Source organism: Bacillus rossius, chromosome 5 (assembly GCF_032445375.1).
Source record: "Bacillus rossius redtenbacheri isolate Brsri chromosome 5, Brsri_v3, whole genome shotgun sequence".
NCBI classification, from domain to species: domain Eukaryota; kingdom Metazoa; phylum Arthropoda; class Insecta; order Phasmatodea; family Bacillidae; genus Bacillus; species Bacillus rossius.
Window position 1 is genome coordinate 28,893,741 of NC_086333.1, and position 27,195 is coordinate 28,920,935.

At 40.1% G+C, this 27,195-nt stretch overlaps 1 protein-coding gene across 1 annotated transcript in view; it reads left to right on the forward strand.

The window, feature by feature from the left end:
* Positions 1-27,195, forward strand: part of LOC134531674 (uncharacterized) — a 523,079-nt gene that overhangs the window by 396,780 nt on the left and 99,104 nt on the right. The gene's annotated exons all lie outside the window — the stretch shown is intronic.

Sequence of the window (27,195 nt, forward strand, 5' to 3'; positions counted from 1 at the left end):
GGGGGGTGCGTGTCTTGTTGTATAGGTTTGGCACACGGGCCTGTGTGTGCGCTGGTAGGTTGTGTAATGCTAGAAAAGTTACGTGTACCTAATTCGGCGGGGGAGAGAAGCTCCCCACCAGCTAGATCGGCTAACTGGCGTGATGTAGTGTCGTGATGGTGTGTATTAGAGGCTTGTCGGTGTGCTGTAATTTCAAGTGACCTAGTTAAACTCGGGGAAGGAAAAGATATTTATTAGGTGATAAGTTTACGGAACTAGCTTTGTTAATTCAAAATCTTATGCCTTTCTGAAACGCGGCCGGCACTGGAGGTGAAGCCTGCCAGGCGGGTCTGGCCTTCAGACATAGGGAGTCAGCCCTTACAGCACAGGCAGTGAACTCCCGGGAGCCAAACCTACACCTGCGTGCTTCGGACCATTTTGAATTGTATAGGCAGTGTAAACTTTAAACTTTAAACTGTAGGCTCCGCGCGGTGTGGACACGCCCGGAGCTGGAGTGTGACTGCCCTGGGGACGCCGCCGTTTCCTCATATGCTCGGCCGGGAGCGTGTGACAGCGATACCGGGAACTATTACGTTCCCATAACTCGCTATGTGGTCGCCAATATAAATAGTGCAACCCCGTCACTTTGATCGAATCATTGGAAACGTCGGCGGGGCGCGATGTGTGTGATTTTAAGATTAAAGGTGGCTCACGGTCCAGAAGAAGTAAAATAGCTGTCGCATGTTGCTTGGCTCTATTTTTAATAGTGTAGGTGTCAGGCGGGGGGAGGTCACCCTTTCCCCTCAGTTAGTTGGCTAACTGATGCATGAGAGTGTCGTGATGTCTGTATTTAGAGGCGTGTGGAGTGTGCGCAAAAATGGCCTAATTAATTTCGTTGTGTGAGTGTAGTGTATAGCTCCAAGGCCGCACATACCCGGCTGACCAAGCAGGCATATCATCGTGTAAGTTTACCGATGTGTAGGAGAAATTACATAGATTAGTAAACACCTGGCCGCCTTAAGGACCGAACTATTGCGTTCCAGTATAGTTCGGTCAAAGTTAGGCTAAACCAGTATTGCTGTAGTTAGCCCCCAGGCTGTTGTCGTCTAAACCTGAAAAATAGAGAGTGAAATTAGTAAATGAATGTCATCCTATTCTATTATTGTTCGAGCAGAGAGATGCCCTCGTCCAGTTTTTTTTTTTTTGTCGCAATTCAAAAACCCATGCCTTCCGAAACGCGGCCGGCACTGGAGGTGAAGCCTGCCAGGCGGGTCTCGCCCTTCAGGCATACGGAGTCAGCCCTAACACACAGGCAGTGGACCGCTGCATGGGTCAAAACCTACACCTGCATGCTTCGGACCATTTCGAATTAGCAAGAAAATGAAAGTTACATTAATGAATTAATTAATAATGGCTGGGGAAAACAACTAGCAAGGACTAGTGGAGGAGGTGGGGGAAGGAAATATTTGGTAATTAAAGGAATTTGGGCCTGCGGTCGAGTTGTCGCTGGTTTATAATTAGAGCCCCGCTGGGTCAAAGGTAGTGTTGACGCAATAAAATAGAGCCCCGCTGGGCCAAAAGTAGTGTTGACGCAATATTTACGAGTCCTGGGCATGTCAATCATTGGCTAGTCCAATGTTGATTATTTGCACCGCAGGACGTAGACAGGCACATCGGGGCCAGAGAGAAACGTCTGCTATGTTTGCTAAGTTGCCCTGCGTACATGGGATGTGTGGATTCTAGTATAACCTGGCTTAGGCAAGTCGCGGTTTTTTAAACTGTCGCTGTGCAGCTGGGTCGTAGTCCGGAAGTGAATTCATATAAGTATTGGCATGTTCAGGGAGCTGGCCATAAAAAGACCTGTTTTGCCGTTTTATATATTCCTCTACATATTCTACTTTGAGTAGCTGGTGTACTTCTAGTGTGCTGGTGTACCAGCCGCAATCTGCAATGGCTCTAAGAAATTTATTTTGAGTGACCTGTACTTTATCGATATGGCATTTTGCTGCATAGCCCCAGATTTCGCAAGCATATAATAATTGAGGGCGAACTATTTGTAAATACAGCTGTAATTTTTTCTTTCTAGGAAATTGGGGGGCCTTAAACATTGAGTATAGGCTGCGCAAAGTGCCTCGCGCAAACTGTGTCACCTTAGTGGTGTGAACTTTCCAGGTGAGCCTGGTATCTAGAGTTAAACCTAAATATCTAGCCGATTTAACAAATGGTATAGCTTGATTAAAAATTTTTAATTCGCGGTCGGGGGCGGTGTATTTTTTAGTTAAAATTAAAGTTGTGGACTTGGCTCCATTTATTTTAATGCGCCAGCGAGTGTGCCATTGTTCGAGTGAGGTAAGCTGCCTCTGAACTTTGGTTAAAGCAAACTTCAAATTCGGGGATTGATATATTATTGCAGTGTCGTCTGCATATAATTGCACGTGGGCATGTTCCCGCGGGATGTCGGCTGTGTAAACATTATAGAAAAAGGGTGAGAGTGGGGACCCCTGCGGCACACCTGCTGTCAGCTCCCGAGTGGATGATTTCGCCCCCTCTATTGATACAAAAAATTTTCGACGCCATAAATAGTGGGCCACCAGATGAATATACGTGTCTGGAAAGTTAAATGTAATTAATTTTTGAATTAAGCCAGGTATCCAAACTTTGTCGAAAGCTTTTTCCGCGTCTAGCATCGTTGCGACAGTAAATTTCGCTCGTGAATTAAAACCGTCAGTGGCCTCTTCAATGAGCTTAATTAGGGGGTGAGAGGTAGAGTGGCCCCTTCTAAAACCAAATTGGTTATCTGGAATGACTTCGTGTTCGTCCGAATGGTGTTGAAGTCGTTTGAGTAAAATTTTTTCGAAAATTTTACTCATGCTATTTAGGAGGCTAATAGGTCGCCTGTTTTGTGGTAGTGACGCATTTTTTCCCGGTTTCGGAATGGTGATAACTTTAGCTAGTTTCCATGACGCTGGGTAGGATTTAAGAATAAAAATAGCATTTATTATTTTAAGAAAGTATTGTATAGCCTGAAATGATAATTTCTTTAAAGTATCAAAATTTATTCCGTCAGGTCCGCCTGCTTTATTTTTTGGTCGCGAGTGAATAGCTTCTAAGAGCTCTTTAATTGTTACGAGTTCCGGCTCGGCTTGTGGAACGATTTGTAAATAGTTATTAACAGCTACTGTCGTGGTCCTAGTAAACTGAGGCTCGTTTATGTCCTCGTTTGGTGAAAATTGTTTTTCAAAAATGTCTGCTACAGCATTTGCTTTATCTATCGCGTCATATTTAATGCCCGCGTTTGTAACAATGGCCGGTGTGGAGATAAATTTATTTTTCCCTCGTAAATTGCGTGTGAGCCGCCACATTTGCCGAGGTTGAGTTGCGCACTCTGTTATTAAGTTTCCGTATTTTTCTATTTTTAAATCTTTAAGTTTTCGCGAGACTTGAGCTTTAAGGCGATTGTATTCAGTCCTAGCTTGCGGTGTTCTCGTTCGTTGATAAGTGTTGCGCGCCTGCCGTTTTAAAACGATTAGCATGTCTACATCTGGGTAATTTATTCGCGTAAATTCTCTTTTATTCACGATTTTCGTGTGTTTTTTGCGCACGTCTGTAATTGTGTCGGTGAAAAGTTTTACGTGAGTTTCGAGCTCATCTGCTGTGTCTATCGCTGGAGTTTCTGTAAAAGTTAATTCCAGGTCTTCGCGAAATTTGTCCCAGTCGGGAATACCAAAAGTGCGGCTAAATATCGCTGCGCAAAATTGAGCATTAAAAGTTAATTGAATTAGTACCGGAAAATGGTCAGAGTCAAGCTCATCTAATTTTTCTGAAATAACCTGCGCACCTGGTATGTTTGTAAGAGCTATATCTAATATGTCAGGCATGCCACCATTCGTTGGATAGCAAGTTGGCGAGCCTGGAGCAAAAATTTCGTAATTATTTGCTACCGAATGATCTAATAATTTTCTGCCTGCTGGGTTAGTATTTTTGCATCCCCAGTCTTCGTTTTTGCTGTTTAAATCGCCTGAGATTAAAAAGTGTTGCTGTGGATTAATTAATTTATTTAAATCCCTAGAAAGTAGTGGCTTATCTGGGGGTTTATATACTGCCGACATGCAGACATGCGCATTTTTATTACGAATATTTATGCTGGTGGCCTCTAGGTGCTCTAAGCCAGTTATTTCTATCGGATGGTGATGAATCCCGTGTTTAATTAATATGGCTGTGCCGCCCCCACGAGTGGCGCGGTCAGTGCGGTAAGTGGTGTAACCACAAATATTAAATCGATGATGCGGTGATAGGTGAGTCTCGGTAATGAATGCCACATCAATCCCATATATTACAAGGCACTGTTCCAACTCGTACGACCGAAGGCGGAGACCACATGCATTAAAGTTTAGGAGTTGTAGTGTTTTCCCCATGTTTACTGCCATTTACTGGAGCACTGTCGCGAGTGCTTCCAATAGAATGGTTTGGCGGTATTTAATGCTCTCGGTGGAGCGGATGCGTGCGTAATACGGTTCGAGTGCCTTCACTAAATTCCAATAATCGCACATGCGCAAGATCTCTGCGAGTTCCGCGAGGCTAGTGATATTATTATTTGGCTGTGCTTCTGGCGCGGTTTCTGTTCTATGCTGCTGGCTCTTCTCGACGCGAGCCTGCACGATTTCCGTTGCCGTGCGCCGCGGTGCGCTTACGCCTGGCGTAGCTGCCGCGTATGACGTGGAAGCTACTGCCTGTGTTTGATTTATGCCCGGTTGGCTGGCCTGCTCGCTGGGCCGTGCGTTTCGCGGACTGCGCTCTGTTGTTGTTGTTGTTGCCCGGTGCACGTGTTCCCTGGTGGGCGCGGGGGGAGGGGGGAAACTTTCCCGCGTCGGTGCGGCCGGCTGTGCTCGCGAGGCTGTGCGCGCAGCTTTCTGTGCTGCCTGTTCCGCGGCGGCCTGTCTCCGCGACTCTACGATCTTCAAAAACGCGGGGCACTGTCGCCAGGCCGCGGTGTGGCCTGTCTCTTTACAGTTCGAGCACACCTTTGGTGCCTCCTCTGGGACTGGGCATTCGCTGCGGGGATGCGAACCCGCGCACCCGATGCATTTAGGTACTTCTGAACAGTTTCCGGTGGTGTGTCCGAAGGAACTACACCTCTTACAGAGCGGGACGTCTTCCGCGCGAGTCGTGTACCGCTCGATCTTTATACCACTTGTGTAGTATAGTTGTTTGACGGCGTAGATGTCGTGCGCGCTAGGTGCCACGCACACCACGAATGACGGTGTTGGCTCGAAAAACTCTTGCCCTGAGTTGCGGTCTGTTAGCCGCCGACTGAGCTGTTTGATGAAATTTACTTTAAACCCGAGCGCGGTGAGCTCCTCAGAAATCGCGTCAACCGGCGTGAATTTACTCAAATTCTTTATCACTACTTTTTCCCCTCGCTCGCTGGGCTGGGAGAAAGTGTGGAAAGGCACATCGTTTGCCTTAAACCAAGCGATCGCTTTGTCTTGGTCCAATTTGCCATCAAAAGTTATGCGCACTTCTTGACGCTTCGTCAGCGTCATTCGGTTTTTGATGCCGAGTCGCGCGAAGGCAGGGCCCAAGCTGCCGATTGCCTGACTGTTGCGGATTACGAATGGTACGCGTTTGTAGCGCGGAGCCTCGTCAGTCGGTGTCCGTTGTTGCGGTGTCGGTACCGCTTGTGACGCATCGCTATTACGCCTGCGTTGTCTACGCTCAACAGTGGTGAAGCCACTGTTGTCGTCATCGATTGTTGTTGTGGGCTGGAGCCCTGACGGTTTTTTGATTTGACTCGCTTGTTCGGTGTCTGATTCGCTACTCTCGTGCAGCCGCTTTGTCGCCGTGCCTACCTCCATCTCCTCGTCGCTACTACTCATCGCAAGTAGGTGCCCCGCCTTGAAAAAAGCAGGGCACACAACAGGCGTATCGTCCGGCCTAACTAGCGTGGTATTCCTATCTGTTCGCCGCGTCCTAACTACCTGTCGAACCTAGCACCTTACGCACTGGCCACTGACCTGAGCTTCCTTTTTAGGAACGCCAGGCTAGGCAAAGAGAGAGGCTGACCCTTCTCCGACCAGCACGCGGTAAAGAATGCCCTGGGGCAGTGTTGCCAACCAGACAGATGTGAAATTCCCATGTTATGGCAAAAAAATTCCCTTTTTTCTACAAAAATTCCCACGTGCTATTTTAAAAATTTTTTAGTAACACTCTTAGAGCTAACATTAACGTAAAGGTATTTATTTCAATTTATATTTACACAAACACATTCACTGTTAAATAACAAATTAATTTTAACTTTCGTCATTTGTAGTGCAGTACAAATTCTTCTTGTTATGAAGTTTTAGGTGGCTTTCATGCACTTTGAAAGTTGTGAAGTCAATGTCATTTGTTTTAAATGCCGACCTGACAACACAAACTGCATTTAAGGTCTCTTCGCCCATCCTGTTCCTTTTTTTGGTTTTTATATCGGTCACCATTGAAAAAATCCTCTCTGCTTCTGCGTTGGAATGAGGAAGAGAGAGAACACATTTAGCCAGTCTACTTAAGTTTGGAAAACACAATTTGTCACTGAAATCTCTTATTTTGAGAGATATTATCCCAAATTGTGTCAATATCCATTTCTAAAAACTTCTTTTTCTGATCCGCAGTTATACTATGTGGCAGACTTCTCCATTCGACAGCTAAATTATTCAAATCAAATCCGCCTATTTGCGAAGCTAAAGTGCTTAAATCCTTAACTTCATTTCTCTCTGACTTTTCAAGTGCAACAGCTGGATCTACAAATTTCATTTCTCGAAAGAGTTCACTGTCCAAAGGCAGACGTTTTTTCATTTCATCTGTAGCACAAATGTAGAACTCAAGGCACTTCAGTCTGAACTGCTGGACACTCGAGGCACAGTCTTCCGGCAATGACTGCAAAAACTTCTCACACTCAGGTCCGAGATAGATAGACTCTAAGTTGAGAAAATTTGAAGGATGGTTCACATTTGTCTGTTTCAGCTGATTGAGACACTCAGCTTTCAAAAAGTTTTGTGCAAAATTGTTTATCAGGGTGCTAGATGCTTCCAACAACTTGTGTATAAGTATTTTTCTTGACTGAAAAAGTGCATTGAAAAAATTAAAATAAGTCAAAACATACTTGAGAAAAAGCGAATATGCCTTGGTGTAGTGGTTCTGTAGTTCATTAAAAATGAACTCTGCACTCTTAAGTTTATCTTCAACAATGGCAAGTTGGAAGTATTGTTGCAAAGGTTCCCAGTTCTCTAGAAGACGAACAACACATTGATGCAATACCAACCATCTTGTACCAGATAATTTGAGCAACTTACGCTGTTCAGTGTTAAAAAACTCTTGAAACTCTCGCAAAATGGCACACCGCTTAGCACTTCCAGAAATATAACTGCACACACATCGCAATAATTCTTCGCATGACCGGGGAAGTTTCTCGCATGCTTTGCTGGCTATTATAGCCGATGTATGACAGATACAGTTAAGAACTATCAGACCTGGTGTTACAGTCTTTAATCTTGTAACAAAAGAGTTATGTGAACCAACCATGACAGGCGCATTGTCACATGCCAATCCAATTATATTCTTTAAAGGAACATCCTTTGCCTCAAGAGTGTTACAGAAAGCAATAAACAAATTATCAGCAGAGCAATTTGTAGCATCTAGCGAAACCAACTCAAGCAATTCAGTTTTCACTCGTCCATTAAGGGGTGAAAAGTACTTTACCAGGATACACATACATTTCTTGTCTGCGATGTCAGTAGTTTCATCAATCAAAACAGAAAAAGGTACAGTTTTAAGTGTCTCGACTGTCTTTTCTGTTTATACTTGTGCAACAATGTTTTTTACTACTTGTGTGCATTTTGTGCGACCTAGTGTAATATCGGCAGCTATTTTAGAATCACTAAAGACTTCCTTAATCACTGGAATTAAATGCTCAACTACCTGGAATGCAACATTATGTTCAGCTAAAAAAGTTGCTAGTTTTATTTCTGCAGTCTTCACTTTGTCACCATGCACCTTGTTTTCATCTTTTTTTGCAAAACAGCTCAAAATGCTTTGGTTACTTCCTATTTGTTTAACATTTTTGACATGCTTACCTGTAACTGCATGTTTTTCCAATTCACTTTTGCCACAAGAAACAGCCACATTACAAGCTCGGCAAAATGCTTTATTCTTGTCGCTATCAACAGGCTGCAACCAACCTCGAAATTTTTCTTCTTGCAGCCACGAGTTCTGAAATGTTTTGGCAGATGTGACACGTTTTTTAACATGTATTTCACTATCGTCTTCATTGTTACCTGATGAAAGTTTTTGTTTCTTTGTGTGAAAAACACTCTCGTCACTTACATCACACATGCTGTACAAACTACCAATTATTTACGTTTTACGACATGTAGCACGATTTTAAAACCTACGCAACTTAATAATACGAAAAATGCCACCAACCTTTATCTATGAAAAATGCTCTACCAGTTGGCAGTCTTACAAATGTCACAGATAAAAAAAAACTTTTGCCCATAGAGCATATAATGGGAAGAACGAAAACTTCATAGCACTAAAGCAGAAATCGCCTACAAATGAAACAAGTCAATAGAATTGTTTGCTTTGATTTATTTGATATTTAACTCGCCTTTAAAATATTATTTATAAGATAACATTTGTCAAGATGTTGTCTTTACAGTTTTTCCCACATTTGAGGCATTTTAGTGCTAATATTCCCTTTTTCCCTTTTTCAAATTTTTGAGCCCAAAATTCCCACGAAATGGGAAAAATCCCACGAGTTGGCAACACTGCCCTGGGGACAGACGGAGAAATAGTTTTGTTTGGCGACCCTCGGCGGCCCGACCAATCAGCGCGCTCCAAGGCCCGTGATTGGTCGGTCCCCCGCAGGCCACCGCGCGATGTGTTCGGAATGCTATTTTATGAAATTTTAAAGTTATTTAAGACTTTTTAATACCTGAATCCATGTCGCTTTCGTTTTTAATATTTATTGTTTTAATTTAATCGAGTTTTTTTTATGTTTACGTTGCTCGGACGGGTCGTAGATCGCTATTGAGTTTATCAGTGCGTTTTCGTGTTGTGGTAAATCTAGGTACATTTTATTATTATTCCTTGATATTATTTCGCGGATGTACAGAATTTTAAGTGCGTTATGGATAGTTTAGTTGCTCGTAAATCTATTGCAATCTAATATGGCCCTTAGGAAATTATTCTGTTTAACTTGTAGCCGATTTATATGGTGATTTGCAGCATAGCCCCAGACCTCGCATCCATATAGCAACTGCGGCCGTACAATTTGAGTGTAAAGTTGGAGTTTTTTCCTGCGTGGTAAATTAGGCGCTTTTAACATTGGGTACAGGCTTCTTAAGGATCCTGTTGCAATGTTTGTTGCTCGAGCGATGTGTTTTCCCCATAGTAGTGTTCTGTCTAGCGTGGGTCCTAGATATTTTGCCTGTGTAACATTAGGAATAGGTTGATGAAAAATTTCTAGTTCCCTGTCTGGTCTGCCTCTACGTTTTGAAATTACAAGAGTGGTTGATTTTTCTGTATTTATTTTTATCCGTCACCGAGTGTAAAATTGCTCAAGTGCTGTCAGCTGTCGTTGGACGCATACCATGGCATATTTTATGTTTCCAGATTATTTAATTATGGCTGTATCGTCCGCATACATCTGTACGTAGGCGTTTGCATGCGGTATGTCGGCTGTGTAAATATTATAGAAGAAAGGAGAGAGAGGGGAGCCCTGCGGCACCCCAGCTGTAAGTTCGCGAGTAGTCGATTTAGCCCCGTCCAGAGCAACATAAAAGTTACGACGCCATAAATAGTGGGCCACCAGGTATATATATGTGTCGGGTAAATTGAAAATTATTAATTTTTGAATAAGGCATGGAATCCAGACTTTGTCGAATGCTTTTTCTGCGTTGAGCATTGTCATTACTGTGTAGGCTTTAGATGGGTTATTGAATCCGTCGGTAGCATCTTCAACGATTTTAATTAAGGGGTGGACTGTTGAGTGACCTTTCCTGAAACCAAACTGAATGTCTGGAATCACGTTGTGTTCCTCTGCGTGTGTTTTAAGGCGCAAGAGTAAGGCTTTTTCAAATATTTTACTCATGCTGTTTAGTAAGCTTATAGGGCGTCTGTTTTCGGGAATGGCTGGGTTTTTCCCTGGTTTAGGTATGGTAATTATTTTTGCTAGTTTCCAGGAGTCAGGAAATGTTGTATATGTTAGTATAGAGTTTAATATCGCCAGTAAATATTCAAATGCCTCTAGAGGAAGTTTTTTAAGTGTTTCGTAATTTAGTGAGTCCGTACCGCATGATTTATTGTTCGGACTGGCTTTAATTAGCTTTAATAATTCTCTCAAAATTATGGGTTCAGGGACAGTTTGCGTGCCTGTTTGTAGAAAGTTATTTACCGCCTGTGTTGTTGTTAAAGTGAAATTTCTGTCATTTACGTCTGTGTTCGGGGAGAATTGTTTCTCCAGTAGGTCTGCTACTGCGTTTGCCTTGTCCTCTGCAGTGTATTTAGCCACGGTGGCTGTTATAATAGCTGGAGTTGAAATGAATTTTTTACTACCGCGGAGCCTGCGAGAAAATTTCCACATTTTCTGCGGTTTTGTGGCTACTTCGTTTATTAAGTTTCCGAATTGATTTATTTTTTCCTGTTTTAATTTGCGCTGTACGAGATTGTTTAGTCTGTTGTATTCGTTTCTGGCTGCTGGTGTGCGGAGTATTTGTGCCCTGTTTCTGGCTTGTCGCCTTAGAGAAATGTGATAATCCAGATAGGGGTAGTGTGTTCTAGTGAACTGCCTTTTTGTTTCAAAGCGGGAGTGTTTTTTACGGCATTTTTTACTGTGTCTGTGAATAGTTTTACGTGTGGATTTATTTCCTCAGGTGAATTTATTTCGGGGGGCTGAGTTAGGGTGTCTTTAAGTTCTTCCTTAAACCCGTTCCAATCTGTGATTTTTAGGTTATTATTAAAGAGCTGTATGTTGGAAGTAGCACGAATGTTATTTGTGCTAGCACCGATAAGTTATCGGAGTTTAGTTCATCCAGAATTTCTATATGTATCTGAGCGTTTGGAATGTTTGTTAGGGCTATGTCTAAAATTTCTGGAGTGCCGCCATTTGTTGGATAAATTGTCGGGGAGTCAGGCGCAAGAATGACGTAGTTTCCTGCTACCGCGTGGCCGTGTAGAATGTTCCCGTTTGCGTTTGTTTGGGTGCAGCCCCAGTCAGTATGTTTACTGTTTAAATCCCCTGCTATAAAGAATTGATTCTCAACTTCCATTAATTTATTACGGTCCTGTGGTGTAAGGGGGTCTTGTGGTGTCTTGTATACCGCAGACATGCAAACATGTGAATTATTATTACGGAGGTTTATGCTGGTGGCCTCAATGTGTTGTAGTCTATTTATAGTTATCGGGTGGTGGTGAATTCCGTGTTTAATTAGTATGGCTGTACCGCCGCCGTGGAGTGTGGGGCGGTCTGTTCTGTATATTGTGTAGCCGCATATGTAAGCTCGCATGTGTGGTTTTAGAAAAGTTTCAGAAACGAAAGCGACATCGATTCCGTAGACAAAAAGTAACTGTTCCAGTTCATAGATTTTATTTTGGAGGCCGTTTGCATTAAATATTAAAACCTGTAAAGACTTCCCCGGGTTCTGTGCCATTGTTAAAGTGTAGCGAGATTCATGATTGCGGATAGTAGTATTATCTGTCGCTTCGACACGTCGGGTTCGGCTCGGATGGCGGCGTAGTGTGGTGCGAGTGTAGCAATAAGCTGCGAGAAGTTACACAGTTTGAGGATTTCGGCCAGCTCGAAGAGATCACCGACGGTGTTACCCTCAATCCTGTCCTGTGCCGGAGTGTGTGTGTGGTGTGAGGTTCTTTCACGACTTGCGAATATTTACGCTCCGGTCGTGTCAGCTCGGTGGTTGTTGTTTGTGGCTGCGTCTGTGGCTTGTTGACCACCTGGGCGCGCGGCTGTGCATGAGCGGGATGGGTGGGGGGGAACTCCACCTGGCTGTGCGTGGCTGGCGCTTGTTGTTGTGTTTTCCCCCGTTGCTGCACGGCTTGACGTTGTGTCCTGCTCGCGACCATTTTCAAAAACACTGGACACTGCTTCCAGGCTGCAGTGTGTCCCCGCACTTTACAATTGAAACAAAATTTCTCCGTGTCATCAGACTTTTGACAGTCCTTGCGGGCGTGGTTTTCGCCACACCTTACGCAACGCGGTGGCTTGCTGCAGCGTGTGTGCGTATGGTCGAATGCGCCACATCGTTTGCACTGGGCGATGTCTTATGGGCGGGCTTGGTATTTTTGTATCGTTAACGAAGTGTAGCGTAGCGTTCTGACTGCCAGTATGTTGTTGTCCGATGCCGCTACGGTCGCGCAGAAAGTCCCTGATCGAAAACGTTGTGGTTGTCCTGTGGCGTCTGGCCGGGTAATCTCGAAATTGCGCACGTCATGTACAACGAAGCCCTTCTCCGTCAGTTCCGCGGCGATGTCGGCCTCGGCGACCTGCGGGTACAGTCCCTTAATGACGACTTTCGTGTTGCGCTCGTCGGGATGCGCAAACGTGTGGTGGTGGATGTTGTGGCCTTTCAGGTATGAGAGGGCTTGAGAGTAGCCCTCTCTGCTCTCGAATGTCGGTCGCAGCTCTCTCCTGCGCGTGATTGTGTTTTTGAACGCGATGCGATGCGTGTTCACGAAAGTTGCGATCTCCTTGAGCCTCGCCACTTCCCTGACCATGATCGGTACACCCCTGTACCGGTTACCGGCCGTGGTTGTGGTCTGTGATTGCATGTGTGATTGTCGTTGCGTGTCGGCAGGCAGGTTTGCCAGCACGCCGTAGCTGTTCTGCTGCGGGATTGCGGATGTCCCTGCTGTGTGTTGTTGTTGTTGTTGTTGTTGTTGTTTTTCGGCGCCGCGCCTTGCAGGTCGCGCATCCTCACTGTTCGCCAGTACCGTCTCCCGACGCCTACCGAGTGATGTGCTACGGTTTGCCCTCAAGGCCTTTTTACCCGAGACCTGTTGGAATTCGGTCTCGTCGTCTGCGCGTTCGCGTTTGGCGTTAAGCTGGGTTTACGATTGATTTCCTTAAGAATTATAACTTAACATCGAGCACACGATTAAGTCATAACTACATTTTCCAGTTTATGATTGACATAGAAGTCGTTAATTCTAACCAATCACAGCACAAAACACATGGTCGGCCATTGTTCGAAACGGAGAAGCAGGTTTGAATTAGGTTATTGACAAATGGGATATCTATTTTTCGAAATGGATGATGATTACAAATGACAAATATACGAATTCTAACCAAAAATACTGCCTCGCTCGGTCCAATAATAAGACATAAACTTCCGGTTGAAAGGTTCCGGTTTGTTGTGATTGGTCACTTCCCTTAAGTCTTAACGAAAAATATAAAATATAACCATTTCTGTTAAGTCTTAAGTCATCATATGGCTCGCACACGACCCGTCAAAATTCACACACGACAATCATAAACCATTCCACTAGTTTACATAGAGTCATATGGTAAGTACACGACTAAGTCTTAAGTCTTAATTCTTAATTTTCAATCGTAAACCCACCTTTAGCCTGTTGGGTTTCCATGGCCTGTTCGTGTGTTGTTGTACTCGTACTCGCCATGATCCCTGTCCCTGTCGCGGTTCCGATTCGCGGGCTATCCGACCCGCCGGTCGCCTAAAACCTAAGAGCAGCGGTGGCTGACAAACACTGATATGAACAGCGGAGCTATGCTTTAGAGAGGCTGCCCTCTCTGCACCACTGTCTGGTGCGAAGTGACAAATGTTGCTAGAATGGCTGTGACTGATGTACTTTGTTCGAGCGCAAATTTTCCAAATGGTGTGTGGAAGCAGGAGTGAGCATTTCTGTTCTTCCTAGAACTGGCCCGTATCCCCTCCACTCAACCCCCCCTTCTTTTATGGAATGTTTACTTCCTCTTTCGCTTCGCTTCCCTGTCTGCGCTTCACATACCTACAGCGCAGGACAGACATGTGGTTTCAGTCCTCAATCGTAGCGTACATAATTCCCTACCCAAAATAAAATTTCGGCTTAGGGCACTAGTAGCACTAGTAGACGTATTTTCCGACACTGAAAACCAATATAAGATTGTGCAATGAATGTACAGCAGTTTTAGTGTGTAGCTATTGAGCTGAGGCGATAGTGTAAGGACAGCTATTGCATTTCATGTAAAGTAGAAATTGTATTGTGAAGTGTGACAAGTACGAACTTATAAAGGTAATTTTAAAAATTCTAGTTTTTTTACTTCCCGTAAAACATTAGTTGTCAAATTCGTAAAATCACTTTATGCATCACTTATGTGTATTCAAAGTCAATATAATTGCGAAAACACAACAAAAAAAACTTCAAACAAAATAAACCACTTTTATTTATTAAGAAAAACATTCCACGAGACTGCTTTTAATCATAAATTCAGATCTTGATAGTGATTATCTTTTTTTTTTTTTTACACTCTTTCGAACCTTTCCTGCAGCAACGTATCATTCATCTGCAGCATAATATATAACTCAAAATCTTACTGTGATTTAAAAATTATTCAAAAGCATACAAATTTATTTACCGGTAGTAACCTACGATGAACCTTTATATTATCAACAAATTAAATTATTTAAATAACCTAAAGTGTTAGATCTTAGTATCTTTCCAGCATAAGAGCTGGAATTTTTTCGATACAAATCAACTGAGCTCTGTTCCATCGTAGCGTCTGCCTCTAAAGTTTCAAGTATATGTGTGTTGCTACACTTTGGGGGCGTAAAAACGTCTTAAATTATTGAAGGAAGCGTGCGGTGTCAGCATATATGTATCACAACAAATTATTGCACGAACGGGACAACCTCAACAAAGACATTCATTGGCATTATAACATTCTGACTTCTATTGAATGGTGACATGAGGAACCACGAGTGTGCTGGAAACAAGCAATACAATTGGATTTAATATTATGTTTGTGAATGCTGACCAACAACAGGGACTTAAAATTGCCATAATACAATTTTCGGTGTCTTAGCAAAATGTCTTATAACATCTAATGTACATACTCAGTCATTTTCCTTGGAAAATAAAAATAAAATGAAAAACTTGTAACTTTAAAAATTAGAATAAATTAAGTTTTAGCCTCTAAAAAAATACTATTATTTTAAATCCACAAACAATCAACATTCACTACGTAAATTTAAAAAATTGCTCAATGCGGTCAATTTTACTTCACTTACTTCTACTACAGCATGTCGGTGACGCGAACTCACACGATTTTACCCATGTAAAAAGAGTTCAAAATGCATGTGATACAGTCGAGTATATACAATTTAATAGTGTATATATGTGTATAATTGTACACAGGCCGCTGCGCGTCGCTAGTCTGGCGCAACACGTCACTGGCATGTCGGTGACACGAACCCATAAGTTTTGCCCCTACCAAATATCGCTCAACGCGGCTAAAAATGTTTTCACTTCAAAAATATAAATTTTAACGAGAATTTTTAATATACTACCTTGTGTGACATTTTATTTAATTTTTGATTTGGAAATTATAACTGTTGGTTGTTTAGAGGAGCGTGAGTTGGAACGAAAAAAGCTAATCCTCCCCATTTAGCCAAAACATTTAATCAGATGTTGCAAACATCGACAAAATATGTTTGTGTAAATGATAAATTAAATTTAAAAAAAAAATTGGTTTTCTGTAAAGTCGGTTTACGGACGACAGTTTAACGTGACAACGTCATAACAAAACATTGATGAAATGATTGATCCAGAAGAAAAGTAAATATCAAACCATTTAGGCATTAAAAATATTATATTCTTTGAGGAAGATTTTTTTAATTTTTCTAGCTTTTGTATGATGCAATCTACCTCTGCATACTTTTATGAATAAAATTGAATCATTTTTATTGAATTATCACTATTTTGTATGGATACAAAGGAGTGAAATAAAATGTACAATTTAATTAATAAATTTACTTTTATTTGCATTCATTATCAAATATATTTATTACTTTTGAAATGTTACGTGCGCCGTATTTATTTTTACAAGTACAAAAAATAATTCCGCACCTGCCGGGATTCGAACCGACAATCTTACAGATTAAAGATTGCGCCGCTGATCGCTCACCCACGAGGCCATATTCGATAATTGATCGTTTCAGATGTTATATATACATTTATCAAAATTTTGTTCACGGTAGGGGAATAATATTATTTCGTTTTTATAACTCGATTTTATAACAAAGACGCATCCCAAATACACCAAACTTATTTATAATGTGTTACAATATTTTTTTAAAACATTGTGCAAAATATCCCGGTTGTAATTTGAATTATTATGTGTAACTGTAAACCACCATTGTTGGTTCAAAACGTATTTATTTATTTATTTATTATGGCCTTCTATACAACCCAAGCAGATGGAAAGAAGTTGTCAATTTGCAGAACCACATTTCACATACATATATCATTAGAGAACCGCAATAAAATACTACATAAGTATTACATATGAAAACAAATACATATTTAAACAAATTCAAACAGATAGAAGTTGTCAGTTTAAAAGCACAATATATATAACAAACATCATTAAAAAACAACAATGAAACATATATATATATATATATATATATATATATATATGTGTGTGTTACACATATGATCATAGACAAATAAACAATTTATAAAAACACATTACATATAGCAAACATCACTAAAATACAACAATACAGAAATACATATTTACATGATACAAAAATAAAATAAAATACTATTTATCAAAGAATTCTTCTAATGAGTAGTAAGCTTTTTGTAGTAAAAAGGTTTTAAGTTGAGATGAAAATGTATGGTTATTACTATTTTCCATAATACTTTTTGGGAGTTTGTTAATTAATTTCATGCCCATATAAAATGGATTTAGTGTATATTTTTTGGTTCTATGCTGTACATTATGTATTTTATCAGCGTTTCTTGTTAAATATTTATGTATATCACTATTTTTTACTAATTTGAATATTCAACATTACTTTTAAATAACTGTAGCTACCGATTGTGCTGAAAATCGGTGGAACATCGTTAAATTACATAATATTAATAATTCAAATGACGAAAATATGATTGAAAAGTCAAATCGATGGTCGTTCCAATCGAGTGGAAGAGAGATGCCACGCATGCGTAAAATGAGCAAATAGGACACATCCGTAGTGGGACATCCGTAGTGGGACATCCGTAGTGGGACACTTTTTCGTGCGTGCAGCCGGCGTTCATCGATTTATTAGACGTTGTCACGTCAAAAAAAAAAAATTAACTTTAAGTAATGATTTTACGTAGTACAAATTAAATTGCACTAAAAGTGAAACATCAAACACAGACTGCAGTGAAACGCGAGAAAACAAAGCGTTGAGAGTTTTTATAACCTTCAAAATGCCGGCTCCATCTGCCACGGCACAAGAGTTTGATGTACTTTCTGTTAGCAAGTAAGTTGCTCAAAGTTGGACGCAAACAGTTTCTACTGCTCAGCCTGCGCGAGCCTTGTTTAGCCATGTTTGCAGTGGTCTGCGCCATGTTACTAGGATGCATGAGTGTAGTGTTTGCATCGTGTAAACAGCTCTAAATGACTGTATTAACGACAGAGATTCTAATTCATACTTCCCAACCGTCATGAGACGTGATCACGCACACATCACCGCAATGTTTCGGGAGGAACAATGTGGCGATGGCGAGGTAAGAACTGCACGTCACGTCATGCCGTACCCTGACAGCTCCTCGCTCCGTGCGGCGAGGACTGGCACGACAGACTAGTGGCGAGACAGACCACGCCCCCCGCCGCACAGTGAAACTCGAGACCCACACACTGAACAAACTGTCACGCGGTTGGTGTGTCTCTGAGCTTGTGAAATCTCTTTATCACTTTGTCTGTCCGAGCTTTAATTATATATAAGATTTTTTCGTGACCAATAAATTAAAACACTTACCTACTGCATCAGAATGACATTTCATACCTAGTCATTTGGGCAAAAGCTTTTGTCTGTTCGAGGACCGTTATTGCCAACAAACGCACTCATAATTGTTTACATTAGTTCATGTGGGTATGTGGAATTTCAGTTCATGGCGCGAGGGGGGGGGGAGGGGGAGAGATGGATGGAGAGATGGATGGAGAGATGGATGGAGAGATGGATGGAGAGATGGATGGAGAGATGGATGGAGAGATGGATGGAGAGATGGATGGAGAGATGGATGGAGAGATGGATGGAGAGATGGATGGAGAGATGGTTGGGGAGATGGATGGGGAGATGGATGGAGAGATGGATGGGGAGATGGATGGAGAGATGGATGGAGAGATGGGTGGATGGAGATGGGCGGATGAAGATGGATGGATGGAGATGGATGGATGGAGATGGATGGAGATGGAGATGGATGGAGATGGATGGAGATGGAGATGGATGGAGATGGAGATGGATGGAGATGGAGATGGATGGATGGAGATGAATGGATGGAGATGGATGGATGGATGGAGATGGATGGAGAGAGAGATGGATGATGGATGGAGATGGAGATGGATGGAGAAAGAGAGAGATGGAGATGGATGGATGGAGAGAGAGAGATGGATGGATGGATGGATGGAGAGAGAGAGATGGATGGAAGGATGGATAGAGTTTTAGAGAGAGAGTGAGAATGAATCACTGTACCCACTGTTTGCTTTCAAATTTTTAACTTTTATTGGTAGGAATGAAAGATATTTTTATGATTTCGGACAAGGGGGGGGGGGGGGAATTATAAACCCTCCCCAACAATCAATCAACCCCATCCTCTCCCTGCAAAGGTTGAATTTTCAGAGTTGAACTCGCAAATCTGAGCCTCCTCCATTCCACGTCTCGCTCTGCGAATAACAAACCTGAAGCGGGGCTCGGCTCAGTAGTTCCCGGTTTGTCCGTCGGGCGCTAGTGTACGAGCGCCAGACTCAGTACAATCCTCCCAACTGCACGTTTGGGATCTGACTTGTGGCAGCCATTACTGCCGACAACTGCAACGAATTAAACCAACATATAGCCTGTCTTACACCTGTGCTAACTGGGAGTTTTTTATGATATTTAATTATACTATATATTTTAACGTCTCTTCAACCGAAAGAAACACTATAATTTAAGGGTATTATGCTTAGTTGGTTCGTACCACATTTAGCAACAACTACCTGTTTGTAGTTAGTCACGTGACCAGGGGCTCGGTTCTGAAAAAATGCGCACTGCGAGCGGGCGGTAGGCGTGTGTCGGGTTTCCCGCCTGCGGGCCTAGTCTGGTATTCTCTAACGCCATCGACAAGCCACGGGCGCTCTCTGCATCCAGAGCGTCATTTTACAAGCTCCCCAGTTGCGAGGCTATGCCCGTTGATGACAGTGCCTGCGGTCTGACTAGCTCATTCATTTGGATAGTGATTGTAGCCTCGGGCACAGGAGCTTGGGGAATTGACGAACTGTTGTGAGTGACGATCTGCAGTAGAACTCCCGCATGTGGCTTGTCGTCAGTATTTGAGAAGACCACAATGATGCCCACTGACGGGAGAACCCGTCATCGCTACCGCCGAACCGAAGTCAACATGGCGGACCCACGTATTGCAGCATAAACCTATGTATATCCCAATTCGTGAACATCGGAGGGCTCACCAATCGTATTAATTGGTGTGCCAAATGAAAAAAAAAATAATATAAGACCTTTTCTGAAATACATATTGCAAACTTAAATAATAATAGCAAGAAGTAGTCACAACTTAAAAAATACAAATTAAATAATTAAAATTTAATTTTTTTTCTATACAAATGGATATTGCAGTATACATATTGTATTTTAAGCAGAAATGATTTATTAATATTTTTGTATCAAATTAATGTAATAAATTTTAATACATAGCTTAGTCTGTTGGTTTAGTTATTTAATACTACGTAGCCTTTATATATTGCTTATATTAAAAATAAATAATATAAGAAAAATAACCTTGAACAAAAAAAAAACCTCTGTAGTTAAACACGCCTAAGAGTGTTAGTAAATACGTTTCCATTTATTATTCATGGATAAACGAGTTATTCATAGGAACTGAATTCCTGTTAAATGAAAAGCGAGCTGGTTATAATTCACTAAGAATTTAAAAATAATAGGCATTACAATTACTTTAAAATATGCGTGTTCCTTTTTCTCAGTTGGTAAAAAAGGTTTTACAATTTTTCAAACTAGTTTAAGAAGTAAGTAATTAACAAAGTTTAAAATAATAAACTCGATAGCATTTTCACCTCTTAACGTTAAATGTGCACAATTATTTCTCTGAATTATCTCGATGGTGAGATGAATTAAGTACTTGTAATTTTATGGTAATATCCTAAATACCTATATTAAATCACAACCCCATTCTCTAATATTATAGATTTTCAAAATAGCCTAACAGGAAAACTAAATTTTATTTTTAGTCATAACATGCACAGAATATTATACACACACACACACACACACACACACACACACAAAGTCAACAAATATCCGTTCGCCAAGTTTCATAATTTTCGATTCCACTACTGAATTGTCGTGTCTTCTCAGTACTTGGTTAAATTACAGCAATATGTTTATTTATATTCATACATGTAACTGTTTTTGTCGGCAACTATGGTGACTATTTTTCTGTTGGCACATTAGATATCGCGCGTGTGAAGAAACGAATTCATTCTTCTCTACTGCTATACAAACTGCCAAGCCCACTTTTATACCCATGGGCATCACAGAAGATATGGCAGAAATTAAACATCGTGTAAGGCGGGCTCATCGATATCAGTCATAAAATTTATTTAAATACAAATAATATTCTTTCAAATGTGCTTATGAATTATGGTCGGTATTTCATTTTATTGGATATTATTTTATTTTTTGTATTTAATTTTTAATAGGTGTTAGAACACGGAAGATTTAAATTGTGAAATAAAAAATCTAATAATTTAAAATTTAAAAGTATTTCGTTTCATAATGTTCTGATCTTCGTTGTTCTTAAAACTATGAAGACGTCGCTGTTAAAGTGTTCAGTGCAACATTTCATTCATTGATTTTGTACCACGTCTGATAAAACTTGCTAACACATTTCACATGAAACCTCACTTTTGACATAGTAATAATTATTTTACTTTCACAAGCAAGTAGTATGCATTCAAATCCAAAGAAAAAATTGATTAGAGTTTATATAAAATTTGATAAATTTTTGTTTAGCAGATGGTTATAAATTAACATGTTGCTGTCAATTTGACCAAATACCGAAAAGAAAAGAAAAATAACAAAACAAAGTAATCCATGGATTATAAAGGAATGTTACCCACAGAATTAATCTTTCATATTTCTATTCTATACTTCACTTACAAAAATAATGCAACTTGTGTCATCGATTGAAAGAATTCCGTGAATTTTCGACTACGTAAATGAGATTAAGTTTTACTTGATGGACTAATATATAAATGTAGTCATATAATATTATTTTAAGACTTATTTATGATTATTTGCGTTTCATTTAACCTAGGATAATTGTGATAAATGCATTTAATTCATCGAGATAGTCCACATTCACAGTAATAAATGTGTTCATCTTAATAGTGAGATTTGCCTACGAGACATACCTTTATAATAAAATATTATTTTTTCAAGTAATAAACAAGAAACAAGCAGAGTTTAAGATAAGTCCCCATCATAAACTAACATCCTAAGTAAAGGGAAACAACCTCTCATTTTCATTTAAAAGGTTTGCAGTTCCTATGAATTGTTCGTTTAAACATCAATAATACAAAGGCTTTTTTTAAAGTTCACCATCAAGAAGCGTTTTTTACGATGTAACAAATGCCTCGATCGTTTTGGCGATTACGTAGAAAAATAAGTAGGACACAGCTGAACTTTTGGTGGTAAAAGTTTTATGTTATGTTAATTTTTTTTTACATAGCCCATCGGATGTTGGAAAAAAATACACCCCTCGTATATGGACATTCACTTCCTGGTAAATATTTCTCAGTTGCATATTTAAAATACATATTTATTTTTAAAATTATTATTTTTGTGTTGTTTATTTCAAATTAAAATAAAAAAGAATTATGTAGGCCTATCTAGTATCTTTGAATATATATACTGTATAGAAGTCGCGAGTGGATAGGATTTACTCTACGTTTTTCAGAAGCGTATGAGGAGCAGCTTGGGAACTTCACCGCTGCAGTGCGCTGCCGTAACGCCCTGTATCGTCTTAGTTGTTATTTATACGTTAGAGCGCAGAACTGTCGCCCGCTGTCATTCCCCGTACCCCCCTACAATCATTCACAGCAGCTCATGGTTGTTGAACGGGAGGGGGAAGGGGTGTTTGAAGAGTTCGGCACTTGTTCGCTAGGGACCACCACAAGTCGATGCCCTAGAGATGGTGGCGATTGCGGCGGTGAATTAACCAACTACCTCAAAACCGTATTAGAAATTTTAACCTGGGCTGGCGACTTCTATACAGTATATATATTCAAAGCTAGTATGAATAAACCTAAAATAAAAAAGGGCAGAAGTATGCATTAAAAGTTATTACACCAATTAAAGAAATAAATATAAATAATATGTTTGCATAAGATACAGTATACATTATGAATTAATTAAGTACATAGAAAATATAAATATAAACAGTGACAAGATTTGAACAACGTCTTAGGAAGGGCAGTCATGTTTCGACATCAACTCCATGCACTTTACAGTTGTTGTGCTACACACACACATAACCTAAATTTATGAGACGTTACCTCATTAATGAAATAAAGCTAGTTGAATCGCTAATTCTTGAAGTCGTGATTATATCATATTATAATTATTTAAGTTCACAAAATATATTCCAGGGTAGTTTCACCATGACCAAATTTCATTTGACACACTTGTCAATATTTTTGGTGCGTCTCCCGATGTCGCGAACATATACGGGTGCACGCTGCCAACCATCTTTACAGCTTCAGCTCGTGAGCACAGTAGAAAAAATGACGCCATTTCCCAGCATTCAATAGCAGTCGAACCGCGTAAGTCAGCAGCGCTCGGAGGTCACGACAAGTACGCGTAATTTGCGAATACGGATGGCAGGAGTCACGACAAGACAATGCCAGTGCATTTCCGAATCGAACCCCTGGTAACCTCTGCGACGTTTCGAATGAAGTTATTGCGCGCTACTTCTCGTCCAACATCATTAAATACTGAGGAGGGTGGCCATGAGGTGAGGACGGAGCATCGACGGAATTAATTATGGCATTCCACGAGAGAAAACATCGGCTGACGGCAAGGTCCGCCACATTTCCCCCATTGCGATAAATACTAGCGTGGTCCCATGGGCGGGAGGCGAGTGCTCTACCTGCTAGCCCACCGCGGCGCCCTCTGTGACGTCAACACGTGAGTAACAGCTGGTGGGAGCAGTACCTCCCATGCTTCAGTGTGACTCACAGTTCCACTGGCTGAGTCAGGAGACTGGCCGCATGGCAGCGGTCGGTGCATGCTGTGTTCGTACAAACACCTACCCTTGCACCTTGTATGCGCAAGGCACCACAAGCACCGGCTATCAAGGGCCATCTGAACTTACTAAGTCGATGTGTCCAGTATAAATTTAAACGGGTTGACATGTACGGGAAACCTTTATTTTCAATGACGCTGAAGAATAGAAAAAATTTAAAACCCGTCTTTAAGTTGCGATTACACTGAAATTCTTTGTATTTTCTTTGAACATACTGAGATAGTATGCCAAAACTGAAGTATTGAGTGATGTTTATGTTACTTAAAATATGCTAGCATTAAACAGTGTTATTAAAAAATTGTATTCGTCTAGCCTATATGAAAATTGCAAACAGTAGTGTTCTACTATGCTTCCCGCGGAACACATATCTGGCTGCATCCCTGGGTAGCGCATAGAGGGCACGGTTGTTACCGTGGCGGGAATGTCAAGGTGAAGAAGCGAGGCTTCGGACACCACGGTGCATTGTGGGAACACCGGGAGCACGCGGAGTTGTGACCAGTTTGGGCGAGGAGATGACCGCGGATGGAATCTGCGAAAACATCTACAATCCTGTGCCTCAGAGGCATCAGATACTAGGATAGTTGTTTTGTTTTCCTTCCAGCTGCTCCGTTTATTACTTATAGCATTGGCACTTCTGACTAGCTGCATCGAATTTTATATCCTTTCAAAGTCTCCTTCTGACATAAAGTTGGCACGTATTCATTTCGGCTCACTCGTATGGTGAAAACAGATTTCGTTCGGCTCATAATATACCGAAGAGTTAAAAAAATAACGGAACTAATAATTAATGAAAATATCACAAAACACAAGAAAATGAGCCCTTTTTGCAACTAATGGTCATAGATTACTCATCCATGAGACATAACTAATTCGCTGCAAATATATTTTTCAACCTCGTAGAAACTTGGCGGTCATAATGTGGTGACTGTAAAAAGAAATTACTGGACATTTTTTCTTAAAGAATATCATTCAAAGTTATGCATGTATGCTTTATAATCTCAGTATAATTGGATATGTTTCGTACACTGATTTTTACTTTTTAAGATTATATTTCCAACAAGTTAAACTTTTTAATCATGATATTTGAATGAGTTTGGTTTGTGAATTCGACGCGCCTACTGCAACACAACTAATAATAAAAATATTTAAAGTGACGATTGAATTTTGGGTTGGTATAGTGAGTGCTATGTCTTACCCACGGTACCTCTTCGTCCCTCCAAACATTTCCGCATCATGCCCGATCGCCGGGAAAACGAGGTTTTCAATGACAAGCAGGAGCGTATGCATTATTTCTTTTCACAGGGGGAGGGGGGGATAGACCCTCTTTGCCTGTTGATTTCATTCAAATTCTTTCCTTTCGTTGGTGAAATGATAGATTTGTTTTAAAATGAAACTTCCTTGCTGAGGGGGCTACATTTTTCGATCGTTACGAAAATTCGATCGCATGAGAATAGTCAGGTACGCTGTGGGGTATACGGGAGACGAGCAGACGGGAGGGGAGAGTTATAAATGATGCAGCATACTTGTACACTTGCATACTTGTACACTTTCACTCTTGTACAATTGCATACTTGTATACTCGCATACCTGAACACTTACACACTTTAATAATTGCGTACTTGCAGACTTACACACTTCCACACATTCATAATAGAACACTTGCAGACATATATACTTGTATACTCGCATACTTATATACTTGAACACTTGCATACTTGCATACTTGCATACTTACTCTCATGCACATTTGTAACTTGCGCAACAGCATAATATAGCTCTCGCATACTTGCATATATATTTTTTTAACTGCGACCTCAGCCAAAGAGAATAAAATGCAAGAAGTTTCACTTCTGTCCGCGTTGACTCCACGCAAACATTTTTTTTTTTTTTAGAATTTTGTACTGTTTGGGGGGGGGGGGGGGGGGTTGGAATATAAGCCACCCCCTTCCTTATGTACGCTCTTGGTTACCAGAATTAGGCTACTCGTTTAAGAGCACTTGTATTCTTGTGTCCGATATCGGCTTTTAGGTAGATTTCAGAGAAATACTACCTATTATAGCCGTTACCCTGTTGCGATTTCCGAAAATTTTCATACAGTTTTTCATTTTGTGTTCCATAGACCTAAAACCATCACCAACTCAAAAAATTATATATATATATATATATATATATATATATATATATATATATATATATATATAGTAGTGGAAAACCTCGATCAAGTTCGTTAATGGGTAATATCCGAAAAAAAGGTAAAGATGGGGAAGGATTTTCGAAAATCTTAAAAATACCTGTAACTCCCATAATATGGAAAATATCGCATTCGTTCTATCGTATTATAGCTCGTTGGAGTAATACCAAATTCTTTTGTCTGAATAAATTTTTTATACGACCAACCATAACTGCAAACGGTTGAAAAAACAAAGAAGTTTGGAGGGAAAAAAAATGATGACACCCTTCGTAGGCACAACATCAAATTCGTACAAATTGTGTGTTAATCTTATAGTTTTCATCTAAAACTTTTGTCTGAACCTATTTTTGAGAAGACGAACCATTGTTGCATAAGGTTGGAAAAAATAACGGGTAGAATTAAAAAAAAAAAAATCATGATTTCTGTACCATTTAAACTATTAAATAAGTTGTGTTTTATTGTCAAACCTTAAATTATTATCTACAACATTGGTCTGAAATAAAAGTTTATACGACCAACCATTACTGCAAAGTGTGGAATAAACATGGTTTAAATTACAAAACATTTCATAACTTTTTAGTAGGTAGACTATCAAATAAATTGTTATTTTGGTTTAACTTTTTAAATTATATTTGAAAATTTTTCGTCTAAAGTAAATTTTATGTGACAAACCATTACTGCAAGGGATGTAAATAACATGGATCGAATTACAAAAATTTAATTTTTTTTAAAAGATATAATATCAAATTCGTTATAATTTATTGTAAAATTCCTAAACATTATCTAAAACCTTTGGCGAAAACAATTTTTGATGAAACGAACTATTACAGTAAAAACAGGGGTTGAAATAAAATAAAAACTTCCTTAGTATCAAATTCATTCGAATTTATTTAAACCCTCTTCATAATAGTATCTTAAACCTTGGTTCAAAGAAACATTTTGTACGACTAGGTACGTCTTAGTGCAAGTGCTTGAAGGTCAAAAAATGTATAACTATCTTTCGTAGGGATATTATAACATTCTTTCTAAGCTATTCAATGCTGGATACACTGAGTTAAAAACATTCAAAACATTTTCACTGCTTGGAATATAACATGTTTTATCATTCATTTTGGATTATTAGAAAACGTATGATATGTAATGTACATTAAGATCTAAAATTGGTTTATAAGTTTCCAGAACGTTTCAGGTACTTAGAAATCTACCTACGCCTGTAGGCTGTGCCAAAAGGAATTTTTTTCTCTCTCTTTTTCATATTTTTTTTTTAAATTCGTGCCATTTTTGAATACATTTCCATACGGTTTCGCCACAATACTATTTTTAGTATATGGTGTTGCAAACAATTGCTTTCATATGTCGTTGCTGTTTAATGGAGTAATATTTATTTAATTATTAATGAATTACGAGTAACAATCCTGAAAGCAAACATATTCGAAAGTAATCTCGGCTAC